Raw genomic sequence first — 13,868 nt, forward strand, 5'->3', positions numbered from 1 at the left:
AAATGAGGTACAAACGTACCTTTTTTTCTGTTTCCCACTTCCGTTTCTGTCTTGAACCCCATTGTCCATTTCCATCCTTTGATGCTACAACTTGACCATGACGTTAATCTACTCTGTTGTCGCCGGGATCAAAGGGACGTTTTTAATACGTCTTACTATAAATCAGGTGTTACCATTTCCTTTAGCCTCATCTATTTTTACATTAGCATTACTTGCAATTTAATTCTTATGTGTAATGCTTTAGTGTTCATTTTACAACTTATCAATGTAAAAAGAACACACTTGTATAGAAAATGACTTTTTTCTTCAGTTGTGGTGGTTGTCGGTGTTGTGTTTGTGGTGCATGTGAGTGTACATTCAATAGTATGTGAATGTTTTATGTGTGCTATGCTATATGTACAAAAAAGGGCATGACACATTAACTAATTATATTTATAAACCCCACATAGCCTATATGTGAAGTGGCACATTATGAAAGTGGTACTTACCAGTCTCCACTCGACCAGGGACTCACTCCATCAGGAAACCGCTGCTAGGCTAACGCCAGTCTAACGGGGAATTCTATATCGGCTCGGCGCAAACCCGCCAGCTTGATGGCGACGGAGTACTGTTAGCCAGCAATAGAGTCCACCGCATAGACAGAGATGCGCCGCTTACTTGATGGTAAACAGTCTGTTGATGTGGACGGCGGGTCAGCCATTACTCATCTAAATACGGCAGGCCAGACTCTATCAGCTCTATGGAGTACTTGTAACCGCCGCCACGGAGGGATGATGGAAGTCTCGCCAAGATCTAAGTCAGGCCCAGAGTTACTATTCTTAGCTGCACATATATAACCCTGATGATATACATCTTCAGGGTAAGTGGATGTAGAGGTGAGAATAGTAAATCTATACGTACCTAGTTTTTGTTTACCTTCACCTAAATAGAGGTAGTCAATAGTTTAGTAGGTAGATATTTTTGTCTTTGATATTTTGGCGTACAACTCTGCTCCCGGCAGTACCATTGCTACTCATGCTCTCTACAGACAAGGACAGACAATGTACGTCTCTAAAGGCAATATTTGCTTCCTACATTTTCTGGCACCCTCAACATCAAACTAGAGGAAATGTGAGGTTAAGGGTTGAACAACAGGTCAACCCTGGACTTGCATCGACAGGCAACTAGTGGTGCTACCCCTGGCAGTTCCTTACCATCAGTGTGGAAACACACAGTCTTACTTCTTACTGCAGACATTGCAAGTTATTTCGAATTACCGCGAATTCTCTCCTGATCTTACTCACAGTACGCAGTTTATTCTCCACGCCAGGCTGCTGGATTGCTGTAGAGTGACAAAGCACAAGAAACGAGCTGTAGCCATGGCTGCATTGTTTCATGTGGAACAAGATGACCTTCCTTTTATATTTCAAAGTCCTTGCCCAAATGGCACAATCTTTTCTGGATCTTTTCTGGATCCAGAGCCCTTAGTTCTTTTACCTACACAGTCTTGGAACACTTAGACACAGGGCAACATGGAGTGCTACTTAAGCAAGGACCCACTTACAGTAAATACAGAATTGACCTTTGTGACAAAATGGGCCGTTAACAACTGTACGGAACTTTGTCATTTGTGTTGGGAGACAATGGCACGTCAATATGAGAATGCAGACGAACCAAGATGTATATCACACACATTTTAACAATAAAGATTGTTCATGATAAAATTACAGGAAAATAGTTGATTGTAGAAACGTCTCCATTGTATGTTTATTTTCAATTTCTCCTCTGTAACAACAAGTAAGGTGGCAGACACGCCAGCTGGTACCTTAATGTCAAAATAGGGACAGAATGCTCCACGGAGGCTAAGGGGAAGTGTTTTGCACTAATTAGCAACAATGTGTAATTTGATGGCATTTTATAGGCTTCAATTATCATTCTCAACATGAAGGAGCTTGCTAACATCTGTATGATGATGACACTCCGCTGGGATGTCATTCACAGAGCAGAAAGTATCGGAAACAGGGCAGAAATCAATTACCCTCTCGGTTAATGATCCTACTGTGCGCACTGTCAGAGGAGGCTGGGTTTCAGGACAAAGGCGAATTTAAAAGTAGCTGCTGGCGTAAAAGGAATGCGCGAGAATGCACATCGCCTGGACCTGGAAAAGCAAATATGAACTGAATGGTCTACAGCAATGAGAGACAAATATTGTGAGCGAACTGCGTCATCAGGCCAGAAGCGCCAGCATTCAGTGTTAGCTAGATTTAATAGGTTGTTGTTTGTGGCCTTTTGTCGCTCAGTTTCTGGACAAGCTGTAGCCTAGAATTTTAAATGCAGACTTCTTTAAAAAAAAAAACACGTATAATGTGACAATGATGCCCCTTTTTGTGATGCTGCTTGAAGATAAATGCATGTCGTGTAATTTTCCCTAGATCTCTTATTTTGGTGAATCGATACCAGTGATGAAGTGACAGTAGCATCAGCTCCAAGCATTTCATAAATATGTTCAAGCAAATACATGCTAATCTGTAAAGCTGATTTAGAAAGCTGGGTGCTTGGGGTTGGAGGGTCAAATCATGATTCCGTGTTGCAGTAGAAAAAGCCCTACATTGGCAAAAGCTGGATACAATGGTAGCTCCTTTAGCCTGGGTGTGGCCTGCACCAAAACTCTGTTACTAACTTTATATGGGCAGGTGTCTGCAGAAAAGCATCACAGGGCTGAAGGCAAAAGATGATTTGACAGAAAAATGCTAGGGCAAGATTGACCCAAGTAGAGTTCATGAAGGCAGGAAGAACAAGGAGGCGCATAGGCAGAGCATGCGCAAGACAGAACTCGCAAAGAAAGGAAGAACTGAAAAGAATACCTGCTAGACCAGACTGGAACTTGGAGAGGACGTGGTCTAACTGCAAGGCCGGTCAACCTCAAATCTGCGGAACCGGGTTCCAGTGGCGTAACAAAGGTTTAAGGGGCCTCCCTGCAATGTACACAGAGGGGCCCACGCTCCGGATTTTATCCAGAGTGCTCAGACCTGAGTACTGTGCTGAGGGGGCCTCCTGCAGCTGGGGGCCACCCCGCACCGCGGGTAACACGGAACCCTGTGTTATGCCGGGTTCGAGTCTCTACAATGACGCTCAACATCCTTTGATTCTGGGCAAATCACTTAATCTCCCCTGCCTAACAAAAAGGAATGTGTCCCTGTGAAACGCAAATGGTGCTAATGTAAAGCGCTCTGATACCCAATGCCTTTGGGCCAAATTCGTGCTTTCTAAAACTCTGGAAAAAAAAAACTTAAGGTACAAAAATGTACCAAGGGGGCAATGAACGAGATGAAAAAGACTTCCGCTGCATTGCTAAGCAGTGGGCTGATGATTTTGACGAGTTTTACACAAAGGGGCATGAAACAGGAAGCAGAAGCATGTGACAGGAAGCGGCCTGGTCATCTTGAAATGGGCGTTTGTGTTGTTGGAATGTAGGTGGGTAGCACAGAGCACCGAAACAGCATGTTTTCTCTTGCCAGGCATGCCAGCACACACTAAGGACCAGGCCCACCAGTCCCCATATCCCTCATCAAATTTCAGTCTACCCGATGATGAACTGCTGCCCCATGATGTTCTCCTGAACTACAGCACATGGACATGAAAGATATGGCACCAAGGTGGATGAACCTGCTGTCCAGCAGGAGCCACTGGAGAAGGGCCGGGAGGTGCCTGCTGCATCTAGGCAATGGTAAGCCTTGACTGGAAACGCTGTGCCTTCGTGCCATAGCAAAGTTGCACAGGTGCAACCTGCCCCTGCCATGTAGTGAGCCAGGAAGACACAACATAGATATGAAAGTAAGTCATTCTTAGACTTTCCAAAAGGTTTTCAAACCTCAATAGTGTTGATTTGATACACTTCCACCACCATCAACTGGCCTACTAAGTGATCAGGTGATCGCAGCAAGAAACTGTAATAAGTGGGTCGACTTCACCTGGAGTAATAAGTCCATTTTTTAAAAACTTCTTTTTATTAAGCATAGAATAAATTTGCAGTAATATAGTTACATCAATAAAATCTTGATTTATAAGCATACTTTACAGTTCATTGATCTTCCATCAAAACTGCTCAATGACAACAATGACACTGTGAGACAGCCTTCGGCATAATGCCACCCCCCGTTAAATTAACCTGAGTCTGTGTCTGACTCATTCATGGGTGGAGCACAAATATTCCCTCTGTAGGCATTCCATGGACCCCACACCCGTTCCCATTTCTTTGGGCAGCCTCGATGTAGATATGTCGCCCTTTCCGCTACCATAGCCCCATCCATATCTTCACACCATTCTCAAGACGTTGGAGAAATTTGCGATCACCAGTGTTTGGCTATGTTCCGCTTTGCAAACATTATGCCCAGCGTTACTCAACCTGCGCTGCGTGGCTGAGATCGGTTGGTTCCCACAGACCCAAAAGGCATCTCTTGGGTTCCCGATGCACAGTCACTCCAGTAACGTGTGCGATAACTCGCATAATGGTTTCCCAGTAGGCCACTACCTTTGAGCATCCCCATATGGTATGATAGAAGGTACCAATGGCCCCACACTGTCGCAAACAGAGCGTACTCTCAGCCCTCCATATCCTACACAGGGTTACTCTTGTGTAGTAGATGCGATGTAGTATCTTTAATTGTACTAATCGTAATTTTGAGGCTATTGCCACTTCACACGACGAGGTGAGTGCGTCTTGCCAGTCAGCATCATCCAGGTCCCCTACATCAGTTTGTAATTTCTCCGGTAATGATTTTGTAGGATCCGGTTGATTGTTTATGATTTTGCGATACGTAAGGGAGATAGCCTTTTTATCCATATATTCTGTCAGTAGCCTATCCTCTAATGGAGAGGACTCAGGGAGAGCAGTGCCTTCAGGGATAGCTGTTGTCAGGGCATGTCTTATCTGAGCATATAGAAATATTTCGGAAGGTGCCATCTCATATTGCTCTTGGAGACCGGCGAAGGCAACAACCTTTCCCTTACTCCATAGATCTCCTACCGTTGAGATTCCAATGGAGTCCCAGCATTTGAAACTCTTGGTTGTACTGAGTCTGCCTAGCTTTTGTGTTTCCCAAAGTGGGGTCATCTGTGTTACAACACCCCCCCAGCCTAACTTTTCAAGGGCTGTGTGCCAAATTTGGATTGTGCGTGCTGTAGGTTCCAATAGTGATGATTTGCGGGTTTTAGTGTAAAGCGCTCTCAGTACTCCTCCCTCTCCCAAACTGTGTCTGTCTGATCTAAAAGCTGGGTCCGTTTGCGGGACATGCAACCACTGATTGAGTATTATTAGCTGGGAAGCCCAATAGTATAGTTGTATATTTGGGATAGCGATTCAACCATCGTACCAACTTTTTACCAATTTATTCATTGCCATGCGGGGAGGTTTTGAGTCCCATAGCAGCTCTGTGACTTCTGCCTCAATTGCCTTGAAATAGGTTAGGGGGACTGGAAACAGAGTATTTTGGAGGGCATATAGGAATCTGGGGAGCACCATCATCTTAAAAAGTGCGGCTCTACTGAGCAGTGTTAGTGGGATAGACTGCCACTGTTTCACATCTTTGCGGAGCCTTTTCAGTGGTGATAGGAGATTTTTTTCCATAAAGTCCCCAGGTAGTGACGTGATATAGATTCCCAAGTATTTAAAGCCTCTGTCTGCGATCTGCAGACTACATCCCTTTGGGAGATGCGGTGGGGGGTCGTGGAGGACATAAAGAACCGATTTCGTCCAATTAATGGTATAGCCCGAGAATCTGCCATATACTTCACAAATACCAAAGAGCCTGTTAATGGATCGCCCAGGGGATGCCACATATAACAGTACATCATCCGCATATAGGGATATACGGTCTTTCCAGTCCTCCATCCAGCGGAGACCGCGGATAATCGTATCTCTCCATATCCATGCTGCCAATGGTTCCAAAACTAGAGCGAACAGGAGAGGTGACAAGGGGCATCCCTGGCGTGTGCCACGTCTTAGGGGGAAATCAGCAGAGACAGGACCATTTACAGTTACATGTGCCATAGGATTGGTATATAGTAGCTGGACCCACGCGCAGTATTTGGGGCCGAAGACCAAATGTTTAAGGACGGCAAACAATCACTATATCAAAGGCCATACGGGCATCTAAAGATAGGATAGCCGCTGCTTCCTGAATTGTAGGGATACGGGCCAGTACGCTATTCAGTCTCCTCAGATTAAGGGCGGTATTTCTACCGGGCATGAATCCAGATTGATCGGGATGTATTAATTTTGAGGGATGAGGAGTCAGTCGGGCCGATAATATTTTGGCCTCTGCGTTAAGCAGAGAGATGTGCCGGTAAAACGCACAGTCTTGGGCGGGTTTGCCAGGTTTGTGGTTAGCCACTATAGTTGCCTTGGGAAGTTCTCCTGCTTCCAAACTTGCTACATACATATTTAGGAGATGCGGTGCAATAGTATTTATCGTTTGTTTGTACAGTTCTATGGGAATGCTGTTAGGCCCCAGTGCTTTCCCTGAGTGTATGGCCCCTACGGCTGATAGTAGTTCGTCTGACGTGAGGTCGGCCTCAAGCATAAGGGCCTCTTCAGGTGTTAATACGGCATTTGGATATCCTTGAGAAATGCTTGCGCTTCCTCAACAGTAATCGAGGAGTCTGTTGTGTAAATATGTCCGTAGTGCTTTGCTAGTGCATTCACTATGCCCTGTGCATCAACTATGGTTTCCCCATCCTCCGTCCGTAGTTGCATCACCCACTGGCTAGCTCTCTCTCTCTTATCTAACCACGCCAAAAGTTTTCCAGCTTTACCCCCTACCTCATATATTTTATCTTGTGTAGCCAGGATCTTGGCCTTTTCCTCCTTCCACATATATTCTTTATAACCCTTCTTTTTTAAGTTAAGCTCATGGGCAGTGGTTGCAGTGGGCTGTAGGGCGTGTGCCCTTTCCGCGTAGGTTACTTCCATTTCTAGAGCGTCTATTTAGTTTCTCTTTTCTTTTTTATTGCCCGAAATTAATGAGATGGCCTGGCCACGTAGGACTGTTTTATAAGCTTAACAAAGGACTACCGGGGAGGCTACCGAGTTCGCAAAGTAATGTTCTGTCGTATTATGTATGTCTTTTCAAATCTTTTTTTTTTTTTTTAGGAACCCCGGATATATTTGGAAGATGCGCCGCGATGATGTAGTGTGTGGTGTATATTTAATCATTACAGGGAAATGGTCGGAAATTCCTCTAGGTACGTGATTTGCTTCCGTAATTTTCCCCAGACTGTCAACCAGCATGAGTATATAATCTATCCTAGAGAGACTATTATGTGCCCCCGAATGAAAAGTATACTGTTGTTCCAAAGGGGAGCGGAAACGCCAAACATCTATGAGGCCAAGAACCTCAAGAAATTCCACCAGTTTGGAGGGTGTGCTTCTTTGGTCCCTAGGTGGCTTACGATCAAGCGCATCGTCAATGGTCATGTTAAAGTCTCTGCCTACAATAAGTTCTCCTTCCGGGAGTGTAAGTAAAAATGCACTAAGGGCCGGGAGCGCCACCGAGTGTAGGGCTGGAGAGATGTATACTGAAACTATGTTATACGCTCGTCCCTCCCACTGACATGCCGTGGCTGCAAATCGTCCCTGGTCATCAGTCCATGACTGTTTAACAATAAGTGGGAACTGCTTCCGTACTAGAAGACTCACCCCACGTGAACCTGAGGTATACTCCGAGTGTGCCACCATGCAGTATCCCCATCTATCCAGGGCCTTACATGATGAACCCACTAAGTGCGTTTCCTGAATCAGGGCGACTGCTGGGGCATGACGTTTAATATATTGCAGGACTAACGCTCTTTTTATGTTATCACATAGTCCGTTAACATTCCATGTGATCAATGATAAAGGGGAGCCACTCACCGGGAGAGCCCTAGGCAGCGCGGTCACGTTGTCAGTAGTAACTGTCGTTACAGGCATATCCCGTAGCTATAAAGTGGAAGTTGCTAGGATGATATAGAGGAAGTGTGACCTGCAAGTATTGTGATGTAACGAAAATCTGTGTGAAACATGTTATAAAAATTACAAATAGACAAAATAAACTCCCACCCCTGCCCACCCACCTTCCTGCATGACGGACCAAAAACTGCCCGCCGCCCCATCTGCGCAGAGTGCTTTGTTCCCATCCCTGTTACCTTAATGGGGGGAGAGTCTTCCGGCAACCTCTCCAACCCCCCCCCCCTTGAACTGAACACGGTGTGTCTCGGTGGCATAGCACTATTCTCTAATTAACAGTTTTTGACCTTACTTAGTGGGCAAAATACACCAGACCCATACAGTTCAGTGTGCTGCAAATTAACATGTGTCCATCTGACCCTCCTTCGAGAGGCCTTATTCAGTGTCTCTCAGGCTGCCATGCGACAAATAGTTCCATCATGGCCGAAATATAACCGTCTTGTCCTTCTTATTGACGGTAGTCCCGGAGCGTGTGAATACGTCTATTTTTGAACTCACAACACCAGAAACCTCCAGATACATTAGAGAGCCTAAAAAAAGACTTCCTCGGTGGTGTAAGGTGGGCCAATTTATTTTTAGCCTGATATTTAATCCAAACATACAAAGCTCAGATCAGTGACAGGAGACTGTAATATGGAGGACACAGATGCCAGATAAAAAAATGTTACTCCTCTAATAAGGGTGAGTAGATTGCCTCCTTATTAGATGTTTTCATATGATCCCTGGGGTAGTTAAGGAAATTTACAACAGTTGTAGATATGCCTCGAGTGCTCTAGTCACTAAAAGGTATACATATGAAATTTCCACTAAGTGGAAAATTCTGCATGCAAAATGAAGCATAAATGAACATTGATCCATGCAATCTATTTTTCCTATGAAAAAATATTTATTACTAGGGAGAAATCACTTTCCTCTTACACTGCATTTAAACATGAAGGTGTTTCTTCTACATTCCCACACTTGAAAGGTACTTAATCCTTCTTAGATAAGAGCAAATGTGCACGTGTTTCCATGACGGCAAACTACTTCCAACATGAATGCATATACCAACAAACATATAAGAATACTAAGAACATGGAGCCCACCCAGAATAATGACAAGAACATGGAGCCCACACAGAATAATGGCAAGAACATGGAGCCCACAGAGAATTGTCCACAAACTTGCTTCTAACTCCTAAATTTGTTAAAGGGACATTCATTCACACTAGTGTACCTTCTTCACTCTGCAGCACACAAATGCAGAATTCCACCAATCCTGAGTCTATCGACCTGATTACATGTACCCCTTGTCGAATGTGATAGTTATTGCACACAATGTAATATGAAACTGAGAATGAGAGCACCAAAACTGCCCTTATCGCCGCCACCAATGACATCAGGACCCTGCTGGACAACGGAGAAACCGCGGCCCTCATCCTCCTGGACCTGTCAGCCGCCTTCGACACGATCTGCCACCACACACTACGCACATGCCTCCACGACGCCGGGATCCAAGAGAAGGCCCTGTACTGGACCACCTCCTCCCTCTCTGGCAGAACACAGAGCGTCCGCCTTCCCCCCTTCCGCTCCGAAGCCACCGAGATCATCTGTGGCGTACCCCAGGGCTCATCCCTCAGCCCAACGCTGTTTAACATCTACATGGCACCGCTTGCCCACGTCGCCCGACTACACGACTTCAACATCATCTCCTATGCCGATGACACCCAGCTGATCCTCTCCCTCACCAAGGACCCCCACATCGCCAAAACCAACCTCCACGAAAGAATGAAGGCCGTCGCCGAATGGATGAGGAACAGCAGACTGAAGCTGAACTCAGACAAGACGGAGGTCCTCATCCTCGGATCCACCCCTTCAGCCTGGGATGACTCCTTGTGGCCGACCGCACTGGGAACAGCTCCAACGCCCACCGACCACGCACGCAACCTAGGGGTCATCCTCGACTCCACCCTCTCCATGAATAAACAGCTCAACGCCATCTCTTCCTCCTGTTTTAACACCCACCGCATGCTCCGCAAGATCTACAAGGGGATCCCCACCGAAACGAGAAGAACAGTCACCCAGGCCCTCTTCAGCAGCAGGTTGGACTACGGAAACGCCCTCTACGCAGGAGCCTCTACCAAACTCCTGAAACGGCTCCAACGCATCCAGAACGTCTCTGCACGCCTGATCCTCGAAATCCCTCGCCGCAGCCACATCACACCCCACCTGAGAGACCTGCACTGGCTCCCTGTCAACAAGAGGATAACCTTCAAGCTCCTCACCCACGCACACAGGGCGCTCCACAACACCGGACCAGCGTACCTCAACAGATGACTCAGCTTCTACACCCCCACCCGCCAGCTCCACTCCGCCGACCTAGCCCTCGCCACAGTCCCCCGCATCCGAAGAGCGACCTCCGGAGGCAGATCATTCTCCCACCTCGCCGCAAAGACCTGGAACACCCTCCCCATCCACCTTTGGCAGACCCAAGACCTACTGACCTTCAGAAGACTCCTCAAGACCTGGCTTTTCGAGCAGTAGCAGCATTCCCCCTCCCCCCCCTCAGCGCCTTGAGACCCTCACGGGTAAGTAGTGCGCTTTACAAATGCTATGATTGATTGATTGATTGATTTGGTGAGATAATTATCGCCTATTCTGACATTTTTTGGAATAATATGCACATTTTGGTGGTTATCGTACCAAAATCTGCATGTCCCAATAAGTACAAGGTGGGTGTCATAAATAGCACACTCTTTATAATTGTAATCTCTGCACAATCAGGGTATTGCATTTTACTAGGGCATTTGCTAGGTTGTACTTATTTTGCACACATTATTTAACCTCGTTGCAAAAAACGTTCCGTAATTTTGGCACAGAAACTTACGAAATAAAAGCAAATGGCACAATTTACAAAGGCCAAAGTCAAAATGCATTATGACTCTTCTACATTTTGAAAAAATTATATTTAGGAATTCAGAAAGAATTCCAGGAGTGGTTCAGGAAATCTACACCCTGGTAGATTAGCTGAAGAACTCCATTGGGTATAATACAGACATTCAGTATTTCCCCAAGTGTTAAATTCCTCAAAGCATAAAATTAAAATCGTGTAAATTAGCATATGTAATGGTCTAATTTTTTTCACCCAGATGATTTTTTTATCCTCCTGCGAAAATCCGTTCTCTTACATCCTGGATAAATACAAACGTGTCCCTTCTATATTCCAACCCTCGAAAGTAGTCACTTGCATTTTCACATTCCACACTATGAACATTTTACTATTTCTGACAGACGGGGATGGGACTTTACATTTCCAGTGTGCTTATTGTGGGCCACTTAGGTGTATAAGGCATTTTGTGACTCAAGTTCTGAACAAAGAACAGTATCAAATACACACCCAAGTACACGCACAAATGAATTAATGCACCATCTACACACATGCACACTCTCTCTCTTTCCTGTCTCGTTCGCTCTTGTTTCTCTCTTTCTCTCCAGCTTGAGACAGAAAATGTACTCACCCAAATTCCTCACACAGAAATACACTTCCTAAAGCTCTTTAACATCATATAACTTAAGAGGCAAGGAAAAAATTCCAACTACTGCAACTAACTTTCACAGAGATTTAAGGGAAATATGTCATTGGGGAGAAGACCATATTTAAGGAATTGAATGGTCCCCCAAATTCATCAACATGAATGGCATTCCAAGGTTACACAATAAATCCTAGCAAATGCCCTTCATGTCCTAGAAAATCCCTGCAGTCTATACCACAGGGATCCGCAGTGTTCCCCTTTCTTTATACTCTCATTCTTTACCCTCAGTTTACTCTCTGTTTATGGTCTAGCTTGACAGCGCAGATGTTGTCATACAATTATTTGAGAACCACCAGGAGTGGGGCTTTGGCTCCACCACATGCTGGGAGCCAGGAGTACATGTTTTGATTGGGTAGTCGTTCTGCTCTTCCACAAAAAAGTATTGTCCTCCATGTAGCTGTAATTATTATTGATGTATTTATATAGCTGCCTGAGCTTGAGCTTTCATGGGCACACGCATGTCATTGTAATGCTATTAAAGTGTCTTTGGTAGCTAGATAATTTATGATGTTTTTCTCTGGCAGCAGCACAGATGGAGTAAGGCAGTCATTAACGGTACATGAATTTTTAGCTTTGGATTGATAGTGCATTCATAAACCAGACCTATTGGAATTGCCACTGCTTGTTTCGTAATTTCTTCATCACTTTAATTATACTCCCTCTGTCCACTCATGCACCATAAACTATGCTTTTTTGTACCATTGTCCTGTGTTGCTGCCCACATGCTAGCATACCATATACTCTAGCATCTCTAGCCCTACCTATACACTTATACCTCTACCTATGCCATAGTACCTTTGCTCCTACCTATACCTCTAGTAACCCTCCTCTTATAATCTAACACCCAATACACATCTATATCAATTTGTCTCATGCATTTCATATTGCACTGCAGTTCCTACCCACACCCTTCAACATCTACCCCTACTTATTCCCTTGGACATCTATCTTTACTCATACACTTATAATCTGCCTATATCCTAGTGCGGCTCCCTAGTACCTCTATCCATACCTTCCCACATCCCTACATGTACCCTTTTACTGCTATACCTATGCATTCTTCTGCATCCCATCTCTCGGTATTACTTGGTTCTTCTACCCTTCCCTGCATCCTAATATAGTGCCATAGTAGTACCTCATCTCCCTCCTACACTCTAAAGCACCAAGTCATGTACCTCCTACCCCTACCTGCTACCATGTAACATGGAAGGTGCTGTGTAACTGAAAGATAGGGAATGTACTTTTAAGTTTTACCTGTCCTGGTAGTGACAAACAGCTAAATTCATTTTTCACTACTGTAAAGCTGCTGATTAGTAAGGAGTAGATGCAGCATGTTTCATATCTTTGGAATGGTAATGATAAATCCTATTTACTGCTAAATCTAATCAGACATCAGAAAATCCCGGCAAACCTTTACTGAAAGTCCTGCCTCCACCAGAAATCAATTTTATGGCCATTTCAGAGCATGAAATGCTTTTCACACTGATTAAAAAACGACCCTTTTCTGGGCAGTTGCTCCCTTCTAAGTTGGCCTTGCCTTATCAAGACTTCCGTCATTTACTCTTCATTCTTAAAAAACAAATTTAGTTCTGGGCAACCACAGATGTTACAGGCATATTGTTGACCATCCCGTTGAAAGGAAGGCACTAAAGAAAGTGGTTACTAGCCACTGAATCCCAAAGCTGTGCCTATCCTCACTGGTCCACTTGAAAGCCCAAGTGGAATATCCAGAGAACCTGTGAAGAACTCATGAGCATTCTGGGGTGACCACTGAAGGATGGGGACTCTGCACTTATATTTATGAGCTATTTCTCCACAGTGAGTTTATTCATAAATCAGAGGAGATTTAAATCAGACTAAGAAAAGAAAAACAACTTCCATCAAGAGGCACTACAGATAACGAGAAAAATAGAGTTCTCCAAGAGGAAGATGAAGGCATTACCATCTTGAGAACTACAGCCTTAACAACTGAACTATTCTGCTGTGGAAACAGAACACTTCTATTGCAAAGCTTGAGAGACGTGATGATCACAAGGAGACAGAAAATAAAGAAGCTAAGAAAAAAAGCTGTTAAGAGGGGCCTAGGCCTCGGTCCTGCATCCTGCCTGGTTGAAAGTAGGTATGAACAATGGAATTTCAATATCGATCCATGGTGAACCAACAGCAGTGCACACGAGAAGCTTCAGACCAAGGGAGGGTGAGGTAGGAGGGTTGAGAAGCCAAGACTGACTAATGGATTTATGCACTAGTGTTCTATCGGTGTTGGTTTGCATGAATCTGTCATGTACCCTTGCTGTGATTCAGTGCTTAGAGGTG

At 44.8% G+C, this 13,868-nt stretch overlaps 1 protein-coding gene across 2 annotated transcripts in view; it reads right to left on the reverse strand.

Annotated features, from left to right (window-relative positions):
• The window catches only part of PPP2R2C (protein phosphatase 2 regulatory subunit Bgamma), a 577,160-nt gene that overhangs the window by 435,670 nt on the left and 127,622 nt on the right, over nt 1–13,868 (reverse strand). The window lies entirely within an intron of this gene.

The sequence above is a fragment of the Triturus cristatus genome, chromosome 2_2 (assembly GCF_964204655.1).
Source record: "Triturus cristatus chromosome 2_2, aTriCri1.1, whole genome shotgun sequence".
Taxonomy (NCBI): Eukaryota; Metazoa; Chordata; class Amphibia; order Caudata; family Salamandridae; genus Triturus; species Triturus cristatus.